Raw genomic sequence first — 22,313 nt, 5'->3', positions numbered from 1 at the left:
AAGTACCTCTAAATTTCTTGTTGTATTATTTAAACTTGAGCTTTCAAAATGCTAAGTGCCAAAAATTTAATTATGGTAAATAAACTAGTTGGAAATGGTAATAAGTGACTCTCTGAGAGGTGTTGCCTCTCTGTGTCTAGGGGCATAAACAAGACGCTATTGATGTTAACATAGAACGTTTCTATCAAATGTTATTTCAACACATTTCTTTAATGCACAAGGGAAAGCCTCACAGAAATCTCCAAATAGTAGTGTGTTTAGTTGTACATATAGAATGAGAATGAGTAAAGAAAGTTAAGGCATTGGAAAAGGTGCTGAGATTTACTGAATATTTACTGTATGACAGGAGCTAAGTTATCACATTTGAATTTTTTAAAATACATGGTCTTCTAAAATACTTTCTTAGCCTTTGAAGAGGAGTAAAATATTATCAGACCTCTGTAGTGTTCTTTGTTTTAACATACACAGAAATCATCTGTGGGTGAATAGTAAGATAGACATATATAAAATGGTACTTTTAAAAAAGAACTGAAGCTCAAAGAAGAAAATACTCTTATTTATTTTTATTATTGTGAGAATGATGGAACCTGAAACTTTGTATTTACAGTTGTCTTAAAAGCTCAAAGCTTGGGGAACCTGGGTGGCTCAGCGGGTTAAAGCCTCTGCCTTCAGCTCAGGTCATGGTCCCGGGGTGCTGGGATCGAGCCCCGCATCGGGCTCTCTGCTTGGCTGGGAGCCTGCTTCCTCCTCTCTCTCTGCCTGCCTCTCTGCCTACTTGTAATCTCTATCTGTCAAATAAATAAATCTTTAAAAAAAAAAAAAAGCTCAAAGCTTTGCTTTATGTCCAATTCAGTTATTTTCGCTTGGGTACCTAGGTTTGCTGTTAATATTTACAACCCTTAACCTTTTACGGTAGTCCCCTCTTATTCACGGGAAATAGATTACAAGATGGCCCAGATTGTACCAAACCCTATATATACTGTGTTTTCCCCCATACATATATACCTAAAGTAAAGTTCAATTTTATAAATTAGGCACAGAAAAGATTACCAACAATAATAATAAAATAAGGCAATCATAACAATACACTCTAAAAAAAGTTGTGTGTATGTCATCTCTATTTCTCTCAAAATATCTTATTGTACTATTTTTACCTCTTGTGATGATGGGAGATGATGAAATGCCTACCTGATGAGATAAAGCGAGGTGAATGGTGTAGATGTTAGCCTACCATTGCCTCTTGATGCTATAATGTCAGTCGGAGGATCATCTGCTTCTGACTGGAGCTGACCTTGAGTAAATGAAACGGCAGAAAACGAAACCATGGGTGAGGAGGAACGACAGCATTACTGTTTATCATTTTTTTTGTTTTATTTCTTTTTCTTTTTCTTTTTTTTTTGGAGGAGGAGAATATGTTTTCATTTAAAAAAAGAGACATGGAGTTTATCTTTGTATATGGTGTAAGAGAATGGTTGAGTTTCATTCTTCTATACATAGCTGTCCAATTTTCCCAGCACCATTTATTGAAGAGACTGTCTTTTTTCCACTGTATATTCTTTCCTGCTTTGTCAGAGATTATTTGACCTAGAGTTGAGGGTCCATCTCTGGACTCTGTACTCAGTTCCACTGGTCTATGTATCTGTTTTTGTGCCAGTACCATGCTGTCTTGGTGATCACAGCTTTATAGTAAAGCTTGAAAGCAGGCAACATGATGCCCCAGTTTTTTTTTTTTTTTCCTTTCTTTTTCAACATTTCCTTAGCAATTTGGGGTCTCTTCTGGTTCCATACAAATTTTAGAATTGTTTGTTCCAGCTCTTTGGAAAATGCCGCTGGAATTTTGACCAGGAGGCATTGAAAGCATAGATGGCTCTTGGCAGTATAGACATTTTAACAATGTTTATTCTTCCAGATCCATGAGCATGGAATTGTCTTCCATCTTTTTGTGTCTTCTTCAATTTCTTTCATGAATGTTCTGTAGTTCCTTGAGTACAGATCCTTTACCTCTTTGGTTAGGTTTATTCCCAGGTAGCTTGTGGTTTTTGGTGCTATAGTAAATGGAATCAATTCTCTAATTTCCCTTTCTGTATTTTCATTGTTAGTGTATAAGGAAACAATGGATTTCTGTACATTGATTTTGTATCCTGCCACATTACTGAATTACTGTATGAGTTTTAGTAATTTGTGGGTGGAGTCTTTTGGGTTTTCCATATAAAGTATCATGTCACCTGTGAAGAGAGTTTGACTTCTTCATTGCCAATTTGAATACCTTTAATTTCTTTTTGTTGTCTGATTGCTGTTGCTAGGACTTCTAGTACTATTTTGAATGACAGTGGCAGGAGTGGACAGCTTGTGTTCCTGATCTCAAAGAGAAGACTGTCAGCTTTTCCCCATTGAGAATGATATTCACTGTGGGTTTTTCATAGATAGATTTTATGAAGTGGAGGAATGTTCCCTCTATCCCTATCCGTTGAATCATTTTAATCACCAGTGGATGCTATATCTTGTTAAATGCTTTTTCTGCATCAATCGAGAGGACCATGTGGTTCTTCTCTTACTGATTTTTTTCTGTCACATTGATTGACTTGTGAATGTTGAACCACCCTTGCATCTCAGATAAATCCCACTTGGTCATGGTGGATAATCTTTTTAATATACTGTTGGATCCTATTAGATCGGATCTTGTTGAGAATCTTAGCGTCCATACTCATCAGGGATATTGGTCTGAAATTCTCCTTTTTGGTGTGGTATTTGCCTGGTTTGGGGATCAAGGTAATGCTGGCTTCATAAAAAGAGTCTAGAAGTTTTCCTTCTGTTTCTATTTTTTGAAACAGCTTCAAGAGAATAGGTATTATTTCTTCTTTGAATGTTTGGTAGAATTCTCCAGGGAATCCATCAGGTCCTTGAGATGGATAAAGGACCTCAATGTGAGACAGGAATCTATCAAAATCCTAGAGGAGAACATAGGCAGTAACCTCTTTGACATTGGCCACAGCAACTTCTTTCAAGATATGTCTCTAAAGGCAAACGAAACAAAAGCTAAAATGAACTTTTGGGACTTCATCAAGATCAAAAACTTCTGCACAGCAAAGGAAACAGTCAACAAAACAAAAAAGCGATCCACGAAATGTGAGAAGATACTCGCAAATGACACTACAAGGGGCTGATATCCAAGAGCTATAAACTCCTCAAACTCAGCACACACAAAATAGATAATCACGTCAATCAAAAAATGGGTAGAACACCCAGTGCTCCATGAAATACGTGCCCTCCCTATTACCCACCACCTGTTCCCCCAACCTCCCACCCCTGACCCTTCAAAACCCTCAGGTTGTTTTTCAGAGTCCATAGTCTCTTATGGTTCACCTCCCCTTCCAAATTTTTTTTTTTTTAATAAACATATAATGTATTTTTATCCCCAGGGGTACAGGTCTGGGAATGCAAGTTAGTGCAGCCACTTTGGAGAACAGTGTGGAGATTCCTGAAGAAATTAAGAATAGAGCTTCCCTATGACCCTGCAATTGCACTGCTGGGTATTTACCCCAAAGATACAGATGTAGTGAAAAGAAGGGCCATCTGTACCCCAATGTTTATTGCAGCAATGGCCACGGTCGCCAAAGTGTGGAAAGAACCAAGATGCCCTTCAATGGATGAATGGATAAGGAAGATGTGGTACATATACATAATGGAGTATTATGCCTCCATCAGAAAGGATGAATACCCAAATTTTGTAGCAACATGGACGGGACTGGAAGAGATTATGCTGAGCGAAACAAGTCAAGCAGAGAGAGTCAAGTATCATATGGTCTCACTTATTTGTGGAGCATAACAAAGAACATGGAGGACATGGGGAGATGGAGAGGAGAGGGAGTTGAGGGAAACTGGAAGGGGAGATGAACCATGAGAGACTATGGACTCTGAAAAACAACCAGAGGGTTTTGAAGGGTCAGGGGTGGGAGGTTGGGGAACCAGATGGTGGGTAATAGGGAGGGCACGTACTGCATGGAGCACTGGGTGTGATGCCAAAACAATGAACACTGTTATGGTGTAAATAAACAAACAAAAAAAAAAGAAAAAAAATGGGCAGAAGACATGAACAGACATTTCTCCAAAGAAGACATACAAATGGCTAAGAAGCACATGAAAAAATGTTCATCATAATTATCAATCAGGGAGATTCAAATCAAAACCATATTGAGATATCACCTTACACCAGTTAGAATGGCCAAAATCAACAAGACAGTGAACAAGTGTTGGAGAGGATGTGGAAAAAGGGGAACCCTCTTATACTGTTGGTGGGAATGCAAGTTGGGGTAGCCACTTTGGAAAACAGTGTGGCTATTCCTTAAGAAATTAAAAATAGAGCTATCCTATGACCCTGCAATTGCAGTACTATGTATTTACCCCAAAGATACAGATGTAGTGAAAAGAAGGGCCACCTGGACCCCAATGTTCATAGCAGCAATTGTCACAGTCACCAGCTGTGGAAAGAACCAAGGTGCCCTTCAACGGAAGAATGGATAAAACAGATAATGGTCCATATACAGTGGAATATTATGCCTCCATCAGAAAGGATGAATACCCAACCTTTGTATCAACATGGGACTAGATGGGACTAAAAGAGATTATGTTGAGTGAAATAAGTCAAGCAGAGAGAGGGTCAATTATCATATGATTTCACTTACTTGTAAAGAATAACACGGAAGACACTGGGAGATGGACAGAAGAAGTGAGTTGGGCGAAATCAGAGGTGGAGACAAACCATGAGAGACTGTGGACTCTGAGAAAGAAACTGAGGGTTTGGGAGGGGAGGGAGTTGGGAGGTTGGGTGAGTCTGGTGGTGGGTATTATGGAGGGCAGTATTGATTACATGGAGCACTGGGTGTGGTGTATAAACAATTAATTTTGGTACACTGAAAAAAATTAAATTAAATTTAAAAATAGACATGCAGCAATCCTTGAATTTAGGAGGAAGGCAGAATAATTATAAAATTTGCATTTTAAAAAATTTTTTAAGGATTTCTATGACAGGGAATGATAAGAGAATATCAATGCCTCTGGATAAGGGATATCATTGCTGTTAACCAACTGAAATGGGATTTCTGTTTTCCAGTCCTGTTCTTGTGTTGCTTCAAACATTCAGGATATGCCTTGATTGCCCTATAATTTTTCTCTGTTGTCTTCCATCTTCAAAAAAGATTCATGATACTTGCGAAGAAAAAGCTTTTCTATATCTGTAAATTGTGGATTCCTTTCCAGGGTAGAAGAGGGCCAATAGGATTAATTAAAAAAAAGACCTGGGCATTTACGTTTTGACTTGAGACATAAAGCCCTGAATTATTAATTCTGAATCTCTGTATTCATACTTTGAGTTTGTCCTTAAATTAGGGGTTTCATTTCTATTATTAATTTTTTGATATTAAAAAATATTACCCTTATAGATACATTTTACATGCTCTTACTGGTCCTTGCAGCAGCACTTATCACTGCTTGGATTGTTCTTTTTCTCACCTCTTCAACATTTTTCTTCACATGGGACTATTCCATGGAGGCCTACCCCCATACCTGTACTTAACCTGGTCTTTCCCCACACTCTTGATGTCCGTCACTCTGTTCCATCATTTCCATCCCACTTACTGCAATCTAAGGTTATATGGGTTTGTTTGTTTATTACATATCACTCTCTTTTAAGAGGTAAGCTCCATGAGTTGTCTTGTTCACTAACTTATCACAAAGGCCTAGCCTGGCAAAAAGCAGGTGTTCAAAAATCTTTGTTGATTGAGTTAATACATTTTTTTTTTTAAAGATTTATTTATTTGACAGAGAGAGATCACAAGTAGGCAGAGAGACAGGCAGAGAGAGAGGAGGAAGCAGGCTCCCCGCTGAGCAGAGAGCCCAACGTGGGGCTCGATCCCAGGACCCTGAGATCATGACCTGAGCTGAAGGCAGAGGCTTAACCCACTGGGCCACCCAGGCGCCCCGAGTTAATACATTTCTTCACAAGGGATTTAAAGGATTAAAAATGAATGCAGATACAGTACTATGGTACGAAGACATCTTTTGCGTGAGAGTGAGAAGTAACCAGTTTGATGAGAGGTGAATAATCTGATGAACAGCGGCAAGCAACTTCACATATGGATGAAAACTTTATTGTCAAAACAATAAACAAGTGTAATTTGATGATAACATTATGAAATATCAAGTAAAAAAGCTGAAGAATAACTTAAGACATTGTTTATTAATTTTTTGTTTATTTTTGGAGAGTTTAATTTGACTATTGGGTATGTGCATCAGGAAACTATGTAAATATTAATCAAAGACCATGAAATACTCTTGGCATTTTTAGCCTTCATCTGGCTATGAATTGACGTATGCCATTAAATAAGTTGTAAAGTGTCATAGTGCCCACCTGGGTCATCCAGAGTGTATGACATCTAGCCCTCCTGTGAATTCATATAGGTAGTTATACCCTTCTTAGTCAATCTTTGAGCCCTTTTAATAAAAATGTATAACTTATAGAACTGAGGATCCTTATGACCGCTTCTGCATCTAAATGATCTTCGTATTACCCTATTTGGCTTATATCTGTGTCATGAAGAAATATTTGTTAAGAAAACAGACAAAATATATGATTACAGGTGAAGGATGAAAACTATACTTTCTGGAAATAAGATCAAATCTTTTTTTAAAGAGGAAACTTCCTTCCATCATGACTTCTTATTGACAAATTTTTAGGAGTCTATAATATCAGTTCTAATCTTATTAGAATCAAGAAGGTAATCAGAAAACATAACTTATTCATAAGCATTTTGTCACTATTATTATCTTTTTGGTCTGATTCTAAAATATGGTAGTAGACTCCAAAACATTTTCTTGTGCTCCGTGAAAATAATCATGAGAAGTTGTTTCTAAATACTTGGATATTTGACATTATGTATGATAACTCTTTAATGGTGAACAGTTTCCACTCATATATTACTCGATATATTCTGGATTTTTTTTTTTTTTTTGCTACTAGTAGAATTTTATCACAACCTATTTCATATAATGGATGATAACCCCTACTTTATGCTGAAATTCTCTTGATTTAGAGTGGAGAACCAGCTACCAGATTCTGAAACTATGATGGAGGAAGGGCACTGTCTATGCAGATACATGTCCATGTGATACTATCAGACATATTGGCCAGGCACATGACAGAAGGGTGTCTTCTTGAATTTACTCCTCTTCTTTATAATAAATAAGACTAATTATCTGAGATATATACTATGAGGTGCTTTAAGTTTTGAAGGAGATGCTGTTCTCATAACTTTCTTACTGTCAGTAAGATTGTATATATTTATTGAAGAAAAAAAAATTTCAAAGGTAATAAGAAAGTGGGAGAGAACTCATATTTGCTGCATGTGCCCTATGTATACACACATTAATAGGCAATTTATATACACTTCTAAGATGTACCCGGTGAAGTGATATATGTCCGTATTGACAAGTAAAAAATCTGAGACAGAGAGATGAAATATCTCTCCCTAGGGTACACAACAATTAAATGGCAAATTTAGGATTCAGTGAACCAGTATTTTTTTTTTTTTAAGATTTTATTTATTTGAGAAAGAGAGAGCACACCAGTGGGGGAGGAGAGGCAGGAGTAGAGGGAGAGGGAAAATTTCAAGCAGACTCTGTGCTAAGCATGGAGCCTGACATGAGGCTTGTTCTCATGACCTGAGCTGAAGTCAAGAGTCAGAGGTTTAACCAGCTGAGCCAGCAGCCAGGCACCCCCTTTAGTGAACCGGTATTAAAGTCCAAACTCAGTTTCTTTCTACTGCAGCAAGCTTGTCTGCTGATAAGAATCATCTGGAGCTCTCACTGAATCACTCTCCCAGCCCCTCCCCTCCTTTGAGAATATATTCTGGTTGCCTAGGGTACTTTCCAGTAATCTGAATTTTAACAAGAGTCTCACGTAATTTTGGGAAACACTCCTCTACAACTTGCTACTTTATCTGAAGTAAAATAAATGACTTTCTTGTATCTAAGAAACAGACCATTCTAAGGGTTCTGTGGATGCATAGTTTTACTATATTTACACTGTTTCTGGATTGCATATAAAGATTGAAGTCTTCATAAACTTTTGGACAGTCAAAGAAATTACCAGTGTACAGTATCTGATAGAGGGTCAGAGTTGTGATGAGAGTTCTTAACAAAATGTTTAAACAGGTTTAACTTTTAATTTTTTAAGGCATAGCATTTACTAGATCACAAGCCACTTTGTGCCGATGGGCACATTTTCTTAACACCTGGAATGATCCCAAAAGCATTATCTGTGGCAAGACCTTATTGTTTTAATTGTGCACTTATATTAGGCTGTGTGGAATCTGGGCAGCAACGTTAAATTACTTTTCTCAGTAGCTTCAAGGCTCTATATCTGTAATTAGTGGCTTCTGTTCTTCATTACACTGATCAGAAATGCAGCTCTATTCATCACCACAGTCTCAGTTAATTATCCTTGCTAATGATTTTCATAGTTTAAAGAATCTACAAGACCCATTAGTAAAGATATTTTATATTGAGATTATTGGACAGTATGACACCATAGTGAGCTGATAAGCTGTTGGAGGGATGTTGCCATGGGAAATATTTATAACTCTCTTTTCTATTGTATTTGTTTTGATTGAGAAAAAGTTACAGAGAGGGAATGTAATGTAATTTTGCATTTACAAGATTATAATACTCCAGGTGTGCGAGGAGGTGGAGAAGGAGTCACCAGAACACAAAGAGAAAATTAAACTTCCTCTGCATGTCTGAGCCAGGGGTAATACTTAGTGGCTGGTCCATCTGTAATGAAATTGAATATACTTCTTATTTGATAAAATGAGATTGCTACTTCATTGTGTGTTTAAAATGTAAAATATCTGATGTAGATAAAATGAGTCCATTGTGATTTTTCTATTCCTTTGGATTATTAGAATTTCAGAATAAATTACAAGTCTTTAGTAGATATGATAAGTTAATACTTGAGAGTTTTATTTTGAAGACTCATATAATTATAAGCCTTGCCTAAAGATACTTAACTTTAGGAAGAGTTTCAAGTTTTTAGGCTTTATTATATAAAGCAAAATTAGTGTTGATCAGAAATAATTATCTGAGGTAACATTGAAAGAAGAAATATGTCTTCAAACTTTTTTAGCATTCTTTTTTGTTGCACTAGTGTTAAATACATACAAAGGATCTTCTACAACCTTTTAGAAGCTCTTTTAAGATGAGGAATGATTATTTGAAGAATCAAATAACAAAATGGCAAAATAAATTATTAAATAAGGAATGTCACGGAGAGAATTGCATCTCTTCATTCATCAAAGTCAAATACATTTTTTATTGTTTATTTTGGTTAATCAAAATAACTATTGTTAAAATAAAAAAAAGTTTCCATTTGTCTTCAGAGCTCTAGTCTTACTTTTTCTCTCACTTGTTTTCTTTTCTTCTACGACCAACCAATTTTATGAGAGCATTCAGAATATAGGTGGTAGACAATGAAACCTCAGAAATTAGGTGGTAGAACTAATATTTGTTGCCAGGTTCTAAGTTAAAGTAGGTGTTACAGTTTTGCTTTTTGTGTCTGTATGAAAGGAAATGAAATTTCATAGTAAATAAGGCCAAATAATTTGGTTATATGGATTAGTAACCTATATGGCAGTCAACTTCAAAATGATTTTAAAAATATTAAAAAAAATTTTATCACCTAACATCAAGAAAATATTAAGATTGAGTATAATACCAGAGCAGATGTTCGCTGCTGAATAATCTTGACAAATTTTAATGTACTTGCTCATTTAATTATTTATTTATTAATGTCATCGGGTAACATCATACTGAATCATTTTGAGAAAACACACAGTATTTAATGATTCAATAATTGCAGACCTCGATATATCATTAAATTTAAATTAAATTCTGACTACTAGAAATTCTCACACAATAAGGATTAAATTCTCAAAACTAGAAGAGGCATTTTGTTATTAAAAGAGATACAGTAAAACAATTCAACAGTACCTCAGCCAACAGAGTTATCCCATCAAAGTGTGTTTTATATTTTAAGAATCTCTCTAATCTGTCTATCTACTTACCTACCTACATACCTATCTACCTACCTAGCATCACCAGTTTTTTGTTGTTTCTGGTTATAAAGAGGAGCAACATTTTTTTGTCTTTCTCTTTGAAAACAAGAGGCCAAGGAAAGACAGACCTAGAAGGTTGTAGAAGTTGATGTTTTTCCTCCATCCAATTGTACCCTCTGTCCAATGAAGTGTCTGAGATAATGAACTTCAAATATTTGCGTCATTAAAAAATATATATTACCACCATCTCTACGGTATCTCAGGTCTTCTGACTACTCATAACCTAAAGATATCTCAGAACCCTGTCCTGTCCTGAACAATCGTATCATCCCAGGCACATGAACTCACTGGAACATGATGACTTTGGACAAATCACTTAACCTTTCTGAGTCTCATTTTCCTCAAATGGAAACTGGAATAACAGCACACACATCGTAGAGTTTTATAACAATTCCCTGAACCCAAACAGGTAAGATTACACGATAAGGAAAGAATAGAGGGATTGTTATTCACATCTCTGTCACTTTTCAATCTAGTTGGCAAATCTTTCTCGTGTTTTCCTACCACCTCGTCTTTCTTTCTTTCGTTGAATTCAGTGTTAATTAAAAATACCAGCCACGCGCTGCATGCACTGCGTCTAGTTCTTTTCCCTTATGTCATTCATCTTTTGCTTTTATTATGAGAGAGGTTTAGGGGGTTTAAAAATATGTATCTAGGCATATCAACTTTCATATATTGTTTCTGGTTTTGGTCTCATTTAATAAAAGCTTTCGACTAATCTAAGATTATAATTTGGGGAATAAGAAAGAGGAAAAGGGATTATATATCAATATATCTAATAGCTATAAAATAGCATCAATGGAGCAGGGAAGACCTCTTGAGATGAAACTGGTTGAGAGGGGGCGCCTGGGTGGCTCAGTGGGTTAAGCCGCTGCCTTCAGCTCAGGTCATGATCTCAGGGTCCTGGGATCGAGTCCCGCATCGGGATCTCTGCTCAGCAGCGAGCCTGCTTTCCTCTCTCTCTGCCTGCCTCTCTGTCTACTTGTGATCTCTCTCTGTCAAATAAATAAATAAAATCTTAAAGAAAAAAAAAAGAAACTGATTGAGACTTTACAGGAGAAGATTATAGTCTGATACATGACAGTAGGGTTGATGATGAAGGGGAGAGCAGTTTGAAAAATATGTTTAAGGAAAAGTAGAACTGTGTGCTTGTCACATAAGTTAGAAAACAGTGACTAGTTCAAACTGAGTCACTAATTACTTTGTGATTTGTGGCAATTCACTTACCTCTGTAAAGATAAGAAAGTCCATTCCATGTATGAAATACTATACATACAAAAAAAAAATCTCTGGAGACTCAAAGTGACAAATACTATCCCTGTCTTTTAAAGGTAGGGGGAGGGGAGGGACATGAACAAATAAATAGACAAAAGCAAAGAAAAAAAACAAAACCCAAAAAACAAAAATGAAACAAAATAACAATAAAAACAACTGCACAGAAAGAAGTAACAGGTCATTACTTAATTGAGAGCCGAGGCTTCTAGAATACAGATCAAATTATAAGTGAAAGAAAAATAAGTTGAGCAGCCAAAATATATATTCCACTGTAAACGGCACAACCCACAGTGGGTAATAAATAATTACTTGGGTAAGATGAAGCGTTTTCTGTGAGTCAACAGCTTTTAAACTCTGTTGTACCTGTGAACAGCTTGAAATGAAAAAGCCAGGGCTTGAGTGTTCTGAGGGGTGAGATTATCTTCCTCATTATGGTGCTCAGGAGTTAGTTTCTCCAGGAACATACAGAAACTCTGAAAATTTTTAAATTAGAATTCCCAATAAATGAGAAACCTATCTTCCATTCAGTAAAGAGTGGCAGACAGTAGTATGTCAAGGAAAGTGATTCAAATTTATTCTCCTCGGCAAATACTAGATTTATTCACCTATCCATAAGCTTCTATTTTATACTCCAAAGATTGTTTCTTTTCAATAGATATTTTGGAATGAGATGCTAAATTAACCCATCTTTTTCATGTGCTTTACCCTAACATTCACATCATGAATACATAAATGTTTTTAAAATGGTTTCTCCATAGATATTCCAGTGAAACAAACATGCATAAAAATAGATATGAGATGTCTCCTAAAAATAAAATTAGCCTACTAACGCCTTCATAAAATGAAAGATACTACCTTATATTTTGTACCATGATTACAAGAATAGGTTACAAACTGGGTATGTGAAAGCTAACATTTATTATGTGCTTTTTATGTGCTGGAGATTATGCTAAGTGCTTTACATGCATTATCTCATTTAACTTGCACAGCAGATCTGTGAAACACTAGGTAAGGTTACTAATACTAATTTATAGATGGCAGAACCATTCGTATAGTGGAGAAAAGTATTAAACTCCAGAGTAACTTTTATGAATTCATAGGTAGAAGATAGCAGTCAGGAATTTGATTAGTTATAAAGCAAAACTAAGGGAATTTCCAAAGCTTTCATTTTAGTTTTTTTTCAACAGTACTTTTTCTTAGTACGGCTCTGAAACTATGTCTTCCTTGAAGTAAATCTGACCAATCATCATGCATGTCAAGTAGAAAATAATCTGCATTAATATCTGATACCCAAACTGCTCAGCTTTTAAAGTACGCATTTGAGTGTGATCAAATGTCTGTTTTCTTCAGAGAAAAATTTGGTGTCTACTCATTGTTAGCAAAAGTCATTTTTACTGTTACATGTCTCTTCAAGGGTAATAGAGAGGTCACGTATTGCATGGAGCACTGGGTGTGGTGCAAAAACAATGAGTACTGTTACCCTGAAAATAAACAAATAAATAAATAAAAAATATTCGGATGAGTGTTATTCTTCATCTTTTGATATTTGAAGATTTATTTTTCAAACATCTTATTAGGTTTCACAAATAAATAAAATGGATATATATGTGTATACATTGCATTATATATACATATATACACCTACGTATAATGAAGGTTTTTTTCATAAAATAACGAAGTATAAAATTTACTGGTAAAAATTCACACCTTATGATGATTTTAAACTACTAAAGCTTATCTACTAAGCCCAAGAGTAATAAAAAGTACTAAATGGAATTATAAAATTAAACATTTTCTATGTCCTCAATGCTCATAATTTGGAATCATTTATATAAAATAGGATATATGTTCTTTTTATTAGCGATTACCTCTTTTTAAATTTTGTGTTATTTCATGCATGTATTTCACTTTCCCTAAATATTACAGTATCCTATTTTAGAGCACCATAACTTATTAAAATTCTAATTGTCAGAATCTTATGTGAAAGAATGCATTACAAGCATTCTCTGAAAATTAAGAAAATTTAAAAAATCAATATATAGGAATATTTTATAGGAAATCATTCTTAGTTGACTTAATCCAATTATATAGTGAAAATAATAGACTTGGGATAAATGTATCAGAAGACATGTAACAGTGTATTCTCTTAAAACTTTGTAAGTCAACTTATGCATTTAGTACCATAAGAGGTTATTAATACACAAAAATCAGTGTTTCTATGACATTTAATGTTATCTCTAACTATTGAAATGATTGTAATAAGAACATACTATTTAACATTCTACATTAGTATATTCCAATAGAAATGTAATGTGAATCACATATTTATTTATATTATTTTAACTTTTTAATTTGAGTGTAGTTAAACACAATGCTTTATTAGTTTTTGGCAAGTTTATACATTATGCTATGACAGGTGATTTGACAAGTTTATAGATTATGCTACGTTCACCACAGTGTCGCAACCATCTGTCCCATATATGGCTATTATAATATCATTGACTGTATTCTGTATGCTCTGCTTTTTATTCTCATGACTTACTCACTCCATAAATGGAGGCCTGTATCTCCCTCTCCCCTTCATACATTTTGCCCAATACCTTCTTTTAAAAAAAAATTATTTTTTTAAATTTATTTTCCAGTGTTCCAGAATTCATTTTTTATGCACCACACCCAGTGCTCCATGCAATATGTGCTCTCCATAATACCCACCACAAGCTCACCCAACCTCCCACCCCCTTCCCCTCCAAAACCCTCAGTTAGTTCCTCAGAGTCCATAGTCTCTCATGGTTCATCTCCCCTTCCAATTTCCCCCAACTCCCTTCTCCTCTCCTTCTCCCAGTGTCCTCCATGTTATTCCTTATGCTCCACAAATAAGTGAAACCATATGATAATTGACTCTCTCTGCTTGACTTATTTCACTGCCCAATACCTTCCATCCCTCCCTTAGGGCAAACATCAGCTTATTCTTTGTATTTATAGTTCTGATTCTGCTTTTGTTTGTTGATTCATTATTTTTAGATTCCCTTTTAGAGTGGAATTGTACAATATTTGTCTTTCTCAGTCTGACTTATTTCACTTTAGCATTATACCTTCTAGGTCCATCCATATTGCCTCAAATGTCATGATCTTACTCCTTTTTATGATTTTCCAGTATTCCATTGTATATTTATTTATTAATGAACACTTGGTGTCTTACATGTCTTAACTATGGTAAATAATGCTGTAATAAACTATCGTAAATAATGCTGTAATAAGCATAAGAGGCAAATACATCCTTTTGAGTTAGTGTTTTGATTTTCTCTATGTAACTACCCAATAGTGGAATTATTGGATCATATAGTATTTCTATTTTTTACTTTTTGAGGAGCCTCCATAGTGTTTTCCATAGTGGCTATATGAATTTACATTCCCATCAACAGTGCACAATAGTTCCTTTTTCTCCATATCCTCGCCAACATTTGTTTTTCCTTCTCTTCCTGAGTTTAGCTTTCTAACGCGAGAGTTTAGCAATATCTCATCGTGGGTTTGATTTTAATTTTCTCTGATGATTACTGATATTGAGCATCTTTTGCTGTGTCTCTGTGTATTCTTTGCATATCTCTGTGTATTCTTTGGAAAAATGTCTATTTAGGTCCTCTCCCCATCTTTTAATTGGATTTTTTTGGCGTTGAGTTGTGTAAGTTCTTTATATATTTCTACTAACTCTATTCAAAAAGTAAGTGAAAAAATATTGTTTTATTTTTTCCCAGTTATCCACAAATAATATTTCAATATTTATTCAATATAAAATAACAATGAGATGTTCATATTTGAAGGAGTACCATGTCTTGAATTCCAATGAATGTTTTATGCTTATAACACGTCAGTTCAGATTAACCACATTTCAAGAGCACAACAGTAGTATATGGCTAGTGGCTACCATAAAAGACAATATAGTTCTAGAAAATAGGGTGCAAAACCAAAATTTACTTGTCTTTTGAGTAATAATATTATCCACACTAGTATTTTTTCTTTCTTAAAATTTGGCTTTATTATTTATTTTCCTTTATCACTCAAATTCACTTTAGTAGCTTGATGTAACAAAAGTATCTTCAGAATGACATTAAAAATAAAATGAACAGGATGTTTATTCTGTTAGGGAAGTGATACGGTGAGAGAAAGCTAGAGATTCTGAAAGAGAAGGGGATGATGCTAGAACTGGAGGACATTACAGAAAAGCAATTCTCAATTTATATTTTCAAGATTATTAATACAAGATGAAAGAAAGAATATAATAAGAATATCATCTATAAATTTTACATTCAAGGCCTGTTTAGCCCAGAGGATGATTTCTTAACCATTTCATTATGAAATCATTTAAAAGGATCAAGTCTTATGTTCTTTTTTTTATTATTATTATTATTAGTTATCACTGCATCACATAATTTGAAATTGAACTGATGCTTATCTAACTGAATTGGGTCTTAGTCAAGGTATCTATTCAATTTATTCAGACTTTTAGCTTGACTAAGGTCTAAAGTTAACTCAACCAATTTGATAAATTCATATTTTTCTTTTTAATAGACTGTGATAGCATTTATCACTTTGAATCCCCAGAGACTTTTTTTTTTCAAATTATTAGAGAATCTCAGACATGGAATGAATTTTAGAGATAATTGAATCCAACACTTTCATATTATAGATGAGAAAACTGAGATCCAGGAGGTTAAGTTTCTCGCCATAGGTCACAAAACTAATTAGTGACTCAGTTTGAGCTAGTCACTGTTTTCTGACTTACAACCTAATGTACTACTTTGCTTCTTACATTTTCTGCAAAGTACTCAATGAACCACAATGAAGCGAGTCATCTTTCAGACACTCCCCTTACATAATGTATAGAAAAGAAATTTTCTAATATACAGATTATTTTTTTTTCTGGGTTACTGTATTTTACTCTATTACTCTATGTCACATCCTCTTAATTAAAATACGCCCTATTCATTTGACTGGTATAATTTATATTTAAATTATAATAGAAGTGATCTGTAAGAAAAATAATCTTTACTTAGAAATTTGAGACTAAACTCTAAAAATTAAATGTTCTTGTTAGAATAAGTGTAATTCTTATTAACACTTATTCTTGTTAGAATAAGTGTAAAACATATTTACATTTCTTTCTTTCTTTCTCTCACCTCCCTCCATCACCAGGAAGTCATGAGGAGAGGGATATATATATATATATATATATATAAATATATATTATATATTATATAATATATATATTAAATATGTAATATATATGTAAATATATGTATACACACACAGAGGGTCAGACATGAGAAGCACATACTATTGTGAAGCAATACCTGCGTCATATTGAAAGCTGATGTGCTGTTTTCTGGGAGATACATGATATCTTGAAAGTAATTTAACCATTTGCTCTTTGTTTTTGTCTAAGGTGTATCTTTTGAGTCATCCATCCTTCCATTCCTTTCCTCATTTAAACAATATTGAGGGCTCTCTATGTGCTATGCAGACTTATGTGGTCCTTTCACTGATATTCTACTTACAGAAATGGAAAATAAATTACTAGATATGTAATTATCTGTGCAGCAAGAGTAAGGGCAGAGAGGGGAAGAAATACCTATTAAATACTGGGTTAAAGAGGGACTTCTTTAAGATATAAGCAGATGCACAAAGGAAGCGAGGGAGCATGCCACTTGACGTCTAGAGGAAGATCAGTTAGCAAAGAATATGTGAACAGGATGATCAAAACTTGTGTATTGATTAGAGCACATGCTTTCCACTCAAGGCAGGGGAAGAAGGCCAATGGGCCAAAAATACATTGTGTGTGTGGTGTGTGATTGTATGTTAGCCGGAATCATTGAAATGTTGGAGAGTCTGAATGTCACATGATCTTATTTCTGTTTTTTTTGTTTTTTTTTTTCCCATTTTATTTATTTTTTTCAGCATAACAGTATTCATTGTTTTTGCACAACACCCAGTGCTCCATGCAAAACGTGCCCTCCCTATTACCCACCACCTGTTCCCCCAACCTCCCACCCCTGACCTTTCAAAACCCTCAGGTTGTTTTTCAGAGTCCATAGTCTCTTATGGTTCGCCTCCCCTCCCCAATGTCCATAGCCCCCTCCCCCTCTCCCAATCCCACCTCCCCCCAGCAACCCCCAGTTTGTTTTGTGAGATTAAGAGTCATTTATGGTTTGTCTCCCTCCCAATCCCATCTTGTTTCATTTATTCTTCTCCTATCCCCCTAACCCCCCATGTTGCTTCTCCATGTCCTCATATCAGGGAGATCATATGATAGTTGTCTTTCTCTGATTGACTTATTTCACTAAGCATGATACGCTCTAGTTCCATCCACGTCATCGCAAATGGCAAGATTTCATTTCTTTTGATGGCTGCATAGTATTCCATTGTGTATATATACCACATCTTCTTTATCCATTCATCTGTTGATGGACATCTAGGTTCTTTCTGTTTTAAAAGAATTCTTCTAGCACTATGTGGAGATTTATCTAGGAGAGAGCAAGGGAAGAAAAGAAAGGTCAGGTACTATGTTAATAACCTAGGGCAGGGGCGCCTGGGTGGCTCAGTGGGTTAAGCCTCTGCCTTCAGCTCAGGTCATGATCTCAGGGTCCTGGGATTGAACCCCACATCGGGCTCTCTGCTCAGCAGGGAGCCTGCTTCCTCCTTCTCTCTCTCTCTCTCTGTCTGCCTCTCTGCCTACTTGTGATCTGTATCTGTCAAATAAATAAATAAAATCTTAAAAAACAGAGCAAAAAAAAAAAAAAACCCAAAAAACAAAAAACGAAAAACCTAGGGCAGATTAGAGATGGTGGTGTCTTGGCTAAGGCGGTATTGTAGGTGGAGGTGAGAAGTGTTAGGCTAGGGAAGTATCTAAGATGTTAAAGATGAGCCTGGATAGCTAGGAGGATAATGATACTCTGTATTGAGAATGGGATTACTTGTGGTATGTCATGATTGGGGGAAAAAGAACTAAACTTTAAATGTGATAGCATTTTAATCTTTAGGCATATGAGTGGAGATAAGGTATAGACAGGTATACAAGTCTGAAGTTCAAAAGAGAAATTAAGGATTTAAATCTTGGAATCTTTGTAAGGTAATTTCTAAACACAAAATACTACTTAAGAAGAGAGAGGGAGGGCACCTGGGTGGCTCAGTCAGTTAAGCATCTGCCTTTGGCTCAGGTCATGATCTCAGGGTCCTGTGATGGAGCCCCGCACCGGCTCCCTGCTCAGTGAGGGACCTGCTCCTCCCCCAGCCTATTGCTTTCTGTTTGTGCACTCTTTCTTTCTCTCTCTCTGTCAAATAAATAAATAAAATCTTTAAAAGTAAAAAAAGAAGAGAGAAAGAGAGAGGAGTGTGTGTATATTCAGAGAGAAAGAGAGAGGGAGATGAATGAAAATGAAGCACTAGTTTGCTTCAGTACCTAAACATCAGAAAGAGAAGAAACAACCAGTAAAAGAGATTGAGAACTGGCCGGTATGTTAGGCAGCAAATTAAGAAATAGTTCGGTCCTAGAGACAAAGTGAGAAAGAACATGTAATCAGCATTATCAAACAATGCTTACAGGCTCAGTATGATGAAATTTTATCATTGGTTATTTTATTTGGGCATACGGTAATCCATGCTCAAAACCTGGTTGAGAAGAGTATAAAATATGAAGAAATAGAGACCAATATTTTAGAAATTTTATTTCCAACTGAAGAAAATGAATGAGGCAGTAATTAGAGGACCTAGTAGGTTAATTTAATTTGGGAAATACATGACTTGTTTTTATGCTGATAAAAAAAAGATTAATTTTTAGGCAAACATTTTTTGAGCATGTAGTATGGAGTGCCTCTCACTTCTTCATGCACTTCGAATAAAACACTTAAAAAAAGGTCTCTTCTCTCCAAGACCTTATTTTCTAGTGGGAAGAGGCATATAATGTGCAGATATATAATTTTTCCGGTGAGGGTGAGTGCTATACACTAAAATAAAGGAAGGTTAGAAATCTAGGGAATGATGGGAGATATGAAGACAAATTTATATATATGACCACCAATGAAGGCAAACTACTTACTTCTCAGAGAAACAGCGCTGCAATGACCTGAGGTTGGAGGAAAGACAATCGTTGTGTTCAAGGAACAGCAACGAGGTCGATCAGTGACTCAAGATGAAAACAAGGAGGTAGAGTGCTTGGGAGTTGAGGTCATGGAAGTTACAGGGCAAAGATCGCAGAAGTCCTACAGCATGTGGTTAGCAGCTTGGAGTTAAACCAAGGAAATAAAAAGCCTCTTAGGGTATTGAGTAGAGGGGTGACATGATCTAGCCAGTCTACATTTGAAGGGACCATTCTGGCTCCTGTGTTGAGAAGAGACAAGGAAGTATGGAGATCAGTCAGAATGGGAGAATCCAGAAAATAGGCTGTTTGTCTGTGTCAGTATAGTAGCAATGAAGATGGTGACAAATCATTCATTAAATGTATTTTAGAGGAAGAGCCTGAATGATTTGTAAAGATATTGTGGTGATATTTAATGAAACTTAATGATATTTAATGAAATAGGGATGACTGTGGGAGGAGTATATTTTGCAGGTGATGTAAGAATTTGATTTCGGACACATTACATTAGGATTGTTATTAAAATACAGTTAGCTCTGTTGACTAAACAGATTTGAGAAGGACAAAAGTGCTAGAATTATAAATTTGGGTGTAATTGATTTATACATAGTACTAAAATGCTCTAGTGCTGCAGCCTTATCATCCATGAGGTTTAAATTACACAAGGTACGTTTGGAATAGTCAAACAGTTTGATCAGCATAATACATCAGCTCATTTATATTCTGTCAAGTTTGAATTTTGTGGCGTAAGTACTTGAAGCAAAATGAAACATTATATTTCAATGTAGAATTGAACTATTATGAGACAATGTGGTCTTACTAATTTTTTTCTTTTCTTGATTACACATCACTTAAAAGATGCCGAAAGCGCTGAAGTGATCTCAAATGTAAATATCCCACATGCAGTCAGGTTGTGTTCAAATACAACGTCCAATATTTGTCAAACAAATATTATTGCAGTGCTATACCGTTTGCCAATGTAATTTTACTAGAATGTAGCTATGTACATCTTAACATTTTCAGTCATCTTGCAAGTTCTAAGTAAAATAAATAAATAAATATGCTGGTTATGAGTTAGAAAAACTATCATAAGGCAACTTTCTTATCAAGGATTTCATCTCCATTCACAAGACCTACTCTTGCTTCCTTTCTTGATACTGTCTTTTATTCTAGGTAGAGTATCATAAAAATTACATCTAATTATCTGAATATTTGGTGTAAGAACTGAATTCCTAGAAATTAAAGTTTTGGCAGTATCGGCAACTTTGGCAGTAATGCCTTCATTGTTTTACTTTTGCCTTCACTCAAAAATCAGTATTTGAACTCTTGCAGGAACTCAGGGTCATGAAACCTTTGTATATAAGGGTATGATTAAATACTCAAAAAACTAATTTATACAAATAACTGGCAGAGGTTCACAGTTCATAGCAGGGTGAGAAACACTCCTAGCTATCCTTTGCACAGAAATACATCCTCTCACTCACTTTCTTGTTCTGGTTCTTTTCTTGCTCTGACACAGATACACAAGTGCACCCAAACACAGTGGGGCACATACAACCATTAGAAAACACCACAGCTGGTGGCAAAAAGACAATTACAATAAGCAGTTGCAGCATGGCTTTTTATTTCAACTTCAATAAAGGAGCACTTCCCAAAGTCTTCTAAATACACAGCAAGTAAACACTTTCTTTAGTTACTACACATTTTTTTAATTTTTTTTAAAGATTTTATTTATTTATACGACAGAGAGAGAGAGACAGAGAGGGAACACAAGCAGGGAGAGTGAGAGAGGGAGAAACAAGCTTCCTGCTGAGCAGGGAGCCTGATGTAGGATGGATCATGGGACGTAGCTCCATCCCAGGGCCCTGGGATCATGACTTGAGCCAAAGGCAGATATCTAATGACTGAGCCACCCAGGGGCCCCAGAGTTACTAGCCATTTTAAGAAGGAAAATATTTATGGTGTTTAAACTCAAATAAATGAGTATGAAGGAATCTTTCTGGAAAACAATGTAAAAGTTAAGCCTATTTTCTAAAAACACTTGTATTCTAAGTGTGATTCTTAAACTTAGCCATTCTAGCTATTAGAATTTCTGTCATCTAAACATGCAAGGGGTCTTGCTTTAGGTGTTAGATTAATATATGTAAATGGTAGGCAAATTTGGTTTATAGCAGATGCCAGTATAATTCCATTAAACATGTTTAAGTTTAAGTTTTGCCTTGCATTGATATTTTCTCTGGAATCTGTGTAATCAGAAGCCTTGCTCCTACCTTTCTTGGACTGGTGATAGAGCAGAACAGGTGTCTTGGCTTTTTGGCTAGTAACTTGTGTCACTGAATCGGAAGTGCGCTGAACACAAATGATGAGACAAGAAAGGCAGCCATAAACTAAATTATAACTTACTGCCCAAGACTAAGATCTGGGTACTCGTCTATTCTAGTGGACTATTTAGATTTTGGATAGAGTATATTTTTCTGTTAGAGGGTATTAAATTCTTCAATTTTTTTTTCTTTTTTTACATTCTGAGTTGTCAGCATTTGTATGAATAACTCTAATATGTTATATAATCTGTACGGCTTAGTGGTTTTAAATAAAGATTTATTAGAAATTATGCTGAAATATTTTATGTGTAATCTTGATAGTGCTATTTGGAAACAGTGCATAAATGATGAGTAAGTCATATGAACAACTGTAATATTTATGCCTTTATTCAACCAAATTATTTTTCTTATTTATTTTATTTA

This window comes from Meles meles, chromosome 9 (assembly GCF_922984935.1).
Source record: "Meles meles chromosome 9, mMelMel3.1 paternal haplotype, whole genome shotgun sequence".
NCBI classification, from domain to species: Eukaryota; Metazoa; Chordata; class Mammalia; order Carnivora; family Mustelidae; genus Meles; species Meles meles.
Note: the sequence above shows the minus strand (reverse complement) of the source record.